Raw genomic sequence first — 6,108 nt, forward strand, 5'->3', positions numbered from 1 at the left:
GAGACAGAATGAACAAGTTAGACATGGTCCCTGACCTCATTGAGCTGACAGCCTAGTAGGGGATATAGCATTGAACGTATTCACCCATTCATTCAATGGTCATTTATCCAACAAATATTCTTTGAGTTTCTTCTGGTTGTTAGGTAGCATTCTAGGTGTTGGGAATACAGTGGTGAGCTAGATAGAGCTGGTCTTTGATGAAAAGAAATCTTAGTTATGGAGGAGATAGGAACTTAGAACATAAACATGTCTGTCATTTACCCCTCCCCTATGTCTTCACTTCTTTCCTTACCCAGCTTAAATTCTATCGCCAATTATTATAATCATTACCTTATATACATGCGCAACTCCTTTGCCCCACTCTTGCTTCAATGAACTCTCTTGATTAAATCACACCTTTGCCTACTCAGTGGCTGGAGAAGAACACACAGCCATGCTGGGTGGTCTAACTTTAAAATCATGTTGACTTACCTCTAGTGTGCCGTTAAAACTGGCAAGCATTTGTACTGTATTCTTCAAATCCAATCATACCCTCACTCTCCTAGACAACTATTGTATGCCTTTTTCTCTTCCCCTAGACATCCAATATCTTTTCCCCATCTTCACTCTCAGATGATGATCTTGTGTGATTGGTGGTACTTAGCTCTATTCCTGGTCTTCCAAGATCTTTCCTGTTTTGCAGGGAGCAGGAAGTTTCAAAACTACATTTCCCAGACCCCATTGCTAGCTGCTTTCTGGTTATGTTCCGCAAATAGGAGGCACTGACACAAGAATAGAAGGCAGGAGGAGGGGAGAAGTCATTCTGATTCTGGCTCCTGCAATGGCAGCTGCCTACAGGCAGCTGCAGCTCCATGCTGCACGCTCCAGCCACATCAGCATTTCTGGCACCCGTGGAGAGGGTGGCTCCAGCTCAGCAGTAGCAGTGACTTCACCAGCAAATCAGTGGTACCCCTTACAGGTAACACCCCTTCTCCCATTGACTTCTTCAGCCATTCCAATTGCTTGCATTGGACGTTTCTCTGCTTGAGAATGTTTCCTGTTTTTCAAATTGGACACTGACTGATAAACCTTACTCTTGATTCGTTGAGGATATGGAAACGATCTGAAGAGAACTTCCTTGTGCTCCCGCCACCATGTCTGCCCATCTACCAGCATCTGTGTGTGTAGACTCTGACTTCTCTCCTATTTCTCAGGATTGGCTCTCTGTGTTCTCAGCTAAGGTTCACCTCTGCTTTGGTTCTAGATCCCGTTTCTTCCCCCGCATTTACGCACTTCTCTATCTCTTATCAATTTCTCTTCCGTGCGTCCTCCATTTCGCTTCTCTTCTGGATTATTTCCATAAGCAAAAATACATGCTGTTAAGTCTCCCACGTTTAAACAAAATAAAACAACAATAATGACAAAAATAGAACAAAAAAGAAATTCCTCTCCTGACAGCACTTGACATTCTAAATGCTACTCCTTTTCTCTCCTTCCATTTACAGCAAAATTCCTGGCGAGAGAGCCCCATACCATCTCTCTTCTGCTTCCCTTGAGCCCACTCCCATCAGGCTCAACCCCAAATACTCCACTGAAACTGCCCTTAACAAATCTAATGACCTGCACGGCACTGAATGTGACGGTCAATTCTCAGCTTTCCTCTTATTTGACAAACCAGCAGCATTTGACACCGTTGAGCCCCTCTCTCTCTTCAATGGGCCTTCGGGACATCACACTTGCCTCACTTTGTTCCCAGCCTTCTGGCCTTTCCTTCTCCCTTTCATTTTCCCAACCTCAAAATGTGCATGTGTCCTAGACCTCAGTCCTTGGACCTTTCCTCTTTTCTGTCTGCATTTAGCTCACTTAATGATTTCATCCACTGTGTTATGGCTTTAAATATAGTCTATGTTCTGACAACTCCCAAGTGTATATGTCCAGCCCAAGTCTCTCTCTTGAGCTCTGGACTCATTTGTCTAATTCTCTACCTGATATCTGATTATCTAAAAACCAAAATGTTCAAAACTGAACATCAGTTGTTCCATTCCGCACCAACCTGTTGCCCACCGTCTTTCCCGTCCATCTCAGTGAATGGAAGCACCATCCTTCTACTCACTGAGGTCAATGCCATGGGAGTCATCCTCACGCTTCTTTCTTTCCCACCCACGTCCAGCCTATCAGGAAATCTCTTCAGCTCGACCTTCAACATAGATGCAGGATTAAATAACTTCTCATCAACTCTACTACTACTACCCTTGTTTAATCCACCCCCACCTGTCACCAGAACATTTTGAAAGCCTCCTAACAAGTGTTTGCCAGAGGACCCCTGTTAAACCCCAAGGCAGATCATGTTATTTCCATGATCACAACCCAGCTATAGCTCCCATCTCACTCCGTAAAAAACACACAAGTTACAGGGACCTACCAGGCCCCACAGGGTCAGACCACCATGCCCTCTCTGCCTTCACTTCTTGATGTTGCTCTTCTCACCCCTCAGCTCCAGCAACTCTGGCTTCTTCACCTCACGGACCTTTGCATGTTCTGTTCCATCTGTCTGGAACATTTCCCCCCAGGAGTCCTTGTTTTGCTCGCTCATCTTTTAGGATCAAGATGTAACCTGAGTTAGGCCTTCCCTGGGTACCCTGTCTAAAACTGCATCTCCACCCCTGACACTGTCTGTCCCCTCCTGCTTTATTTTTCTCTGTCACACGGATCACACCCTAACACACTATGTAGTTTACCTGTGCAATCAGACCTGGTTCTTCCACTAGGGTGTGAGCTCCATGAGGCTAGTGACTTCTGTCTGCTCTCCTTACTGCTTCCCCAGCCCATAACACAGCACCAGGAGGTGCTCAAGAAATGATGGTGAATGAAGCAGTAAATAATTAGTGTTAAGCGTCCTGAAGCCAAAGAAAAGAGTGTCAGGAGAGAGAATGGCCATGAGGACCCAATTTAGATGCAGAGAGAGTAGGAGGGGAGGAGTCTGGCCTCTCTGAGAAGTGACTTTTGGGCTGAGACCTTCGAGAAGCATGACTGTGGCTGGTTAGGAGTGTAGATTGGGTGGGGAAGTAGACTGATCAGCTGTTTTGGTTTGCTGGGGACTGAGAGGTTGCCTTGGTGTTGGAAGCAAAGTGCCAGGCAAACCAGGACACGTTGGTCACTCTAGATGAGGGCGAAGAGAGTGTCCCCAGCAGAGGCTGGGACAAGTGCAAATGTTCTGCTGGAGAGGCTGCAGGGGCCAGGCTGGGCGGGGCCCTGTATATTGGGCCAGGGGTTTTCTGTTGTCTGTGTGATGGACAGCCACCAGTGTCTTTTTAAAACCCTTTCTAGCTCTGGGGAGAATGAACTGGGGGCCGTAAGAGTGAAATGTGGAGACTTGTTATCTCCTGGTAATAAGGGTTACAAAAGGGGGTCTGGGTATTATGAACTTGAAGTCAGATTCATTCCAGGTCTTTGAGGTGGGGGTGTGGGCCGGCTTGAGTTATCGCTACCTTGTCTCTTGGGGTTGGACAGAGTGGGCAGACTGGGACCTACCTAATTTCAGTTAATATAGGCACTTACTGCGAATTGCTAAGTGGGTGAGATCGGAGTGGTTTCTTGATAAAGAGAGAGCTTGTCAAGGGGGATTTCTGAGCCATTTTCTACATCAAATCAATTGAGGTGTTAATCCCCAATCTAGATAACAGAATAATTCAATTGCGAATTTCGGCTTTAAACCCCACTGCAGATTAACCAACTGTCAAGGGCCTCAGCCGCCAGCAGACAGGCCTCGATGATGAAGAATGTCAGACACGCACGGCAGGGACGATGGACATTCCAGGCCTGACTCCCCTGCCGTGGGCACAGGGCAGTGCCCAGGAACTCCTGGATGGCCCTGGGTGCTTTATAGCTGCCCGTCATCCTACCCCAGGGACAGGAAGAAATCTGTTCTGTGCGGACTGTAGAGTGGAATCTCCGGGTTCCGACGTTTTAAGGCAGGAACTATGACCTAAGAAAAGAGGTTGGCAGACAGACAAGCATCATCAAAACAGTTTTGTCCTTTTAAAAATAAATTTTTAAACAGGATGAGAACATTACTAAGTGTCTTGAAAATAAAGTTGACCCTAACACTCTCACAAAGCTATGCTTATTCTTGCGTAATCCCTCCTGGTATTTTCCCATGGGAATTTATGTATTAACATAATTTCTATAAATAAATGTGTCTTGATTTTTTATAATTATATATTTCAATTAATCATTCAAAGAGGTTAATAAAGGGGTGGTGATAGGATGTACAAATCCAAGATTAAACAGATTTTTTTCTAATTATATGCATGACATTGCAATGAATATCTTTGTGTGAAAACGTTTTTATTCCTTTCCATTATTTCTACAAGACAAACTCTCAGAAAGTAAATTGGAATCAAATCATTTGAAATACATTAGGATTCATGATACACACTGCCAAATTGCTTTCTAAAGTATTGTGTTAATTTGCACTTCCATTCACAACATATGATTATACAAATGTTACAGCAATGAATATTATCCTTTTTTTATTTTATGGTTTAATAAGTATGATGTTGTATCTTATCTTTGTTTTAATTTAATTTTATTGATTATTGATAAGATGATTGAATATTTTTCCATAAGATTTTTTTCTCTTTTTTTTACTAGTTGCTTGCTATTGGAAATCCCTGTATGAACCTCAGCTTCCTCTTCTGTAGAATGGGAATACCAGCGGCTTACTCTATAGGATTGTTATAAGGATTAACTAATCAGAGCTGTGTTGGATGATGGTGACAGGCTTAGCTTGGATGTCATCAGACTGTCTGGCTTTGGATGGCTCTGACATCTGAAAAGTAGTGGGGATGGCAAGGTTACATTGCCAAGAGCAGGAAGGATTGGAAATACTGTTGTAGCCATCTGTGGAAAATACCATCTGTCACATTAATCATTTTCTTCTCTAAGTAAGTCTTTAATTACACAAATAGTGCACCATTTTAAAACATGAAAGGTAAAGCTAAAGTCCCTTTGGATCAACACCTCAATCCAAATCGCCTCCCCAAAGGTCACCACCGTATTGTGTTTGTAGGACGTCTAGCAAAACCTTGTGCATATATACATGCACAGACACACATGCCCGCACACATCCATAGAAGATCTGTAGTGTTTCTGTTTCACATAAATCATATCATACTGTATATATTTCATTTCAATGTGTTTTACGCTCAGTATGTCTAGAGATTGTGCTATGTCATGCATTGAGATTTACTTTATCCTTTTCCTTTTGTGCATAGTGTAGGTATGACACAGTTTATTGAATAATTCCCCTATTTACCAGCAGAGAATGAAAGTGTGCTTTTCCCAGATGTGCTCTGACAGTTATATAGAATACGTTTTCAATTTTTGCCAATCAGATTGGTGAAAATGACATGATAATTGTTTTACTTTGCATTTCTCTTATTATTAGTGAATATTTACATCTTTTCATAAGTTTAGTCACCATTTGCTTTTCTTTTGTGTGTTGCTTATTTTTACACTTTGCTCTTTTTCAATTGAGTCATTTAAAAGTTAATTTATAGAAATTTCTTTATTTATTATTTCTTTGCTGCAAAGTTCTTCTCTCTGACTTTCACTTATCTTTTTAACTTTGTTTATGGTCTTTTTTTGCACAGAATTTTCTTATTTTGATGTAATCAGTTTTATCAACTGTTTAGTTTAAGGCTTTGTTTTGTGTTCTTTTTAAAATTTTGTTTAAAAGCCTTTTCTACCCCCAGAATATTTTTCTTTAAAACTATATAATTTCATTTTGTAAATTTAGATCTACAATTCATCTAGGATTAAGTTTTATGAATGTGTGACTTGGGTTTTAACGGAGAGTCAGCTGTTCCATTCCCATTTATTGAATACTTTCCCCACTAATTTGAAATAGTATCTTTATTGTATGCTAAATTCCTGTATATACAGGTACGCTTCTAGATTTTCCGTTGTGTTACATTGATCTATTTGCTTACTCTTATGACAATACTGCAGTTTTTGTAACTGTAGCTTTCTAATACTGTATTTTTTTCCCCTTCTTTATTCTTATTTTTCAAATTTGTCGTGGCTATTCTTGCCCATTCGGTCTCGCATATGAATTTAGATTCATCC

The sequence above is a fragment of the Ceratotherium simum genome, chromosome 11 (genome assembly GCF_057802395.1).
Source record: "Ceratotherium simum simum isolate JZ-2026a chromosome 11, ASM5780239v1, whole genome shotgun sequence".
NCBI lineage: Eukaryota > Metazoa > Chordata > Mammalia > Perissodactyla > Rhinocerotidae > Ceratotherium > Ceratotherium simum.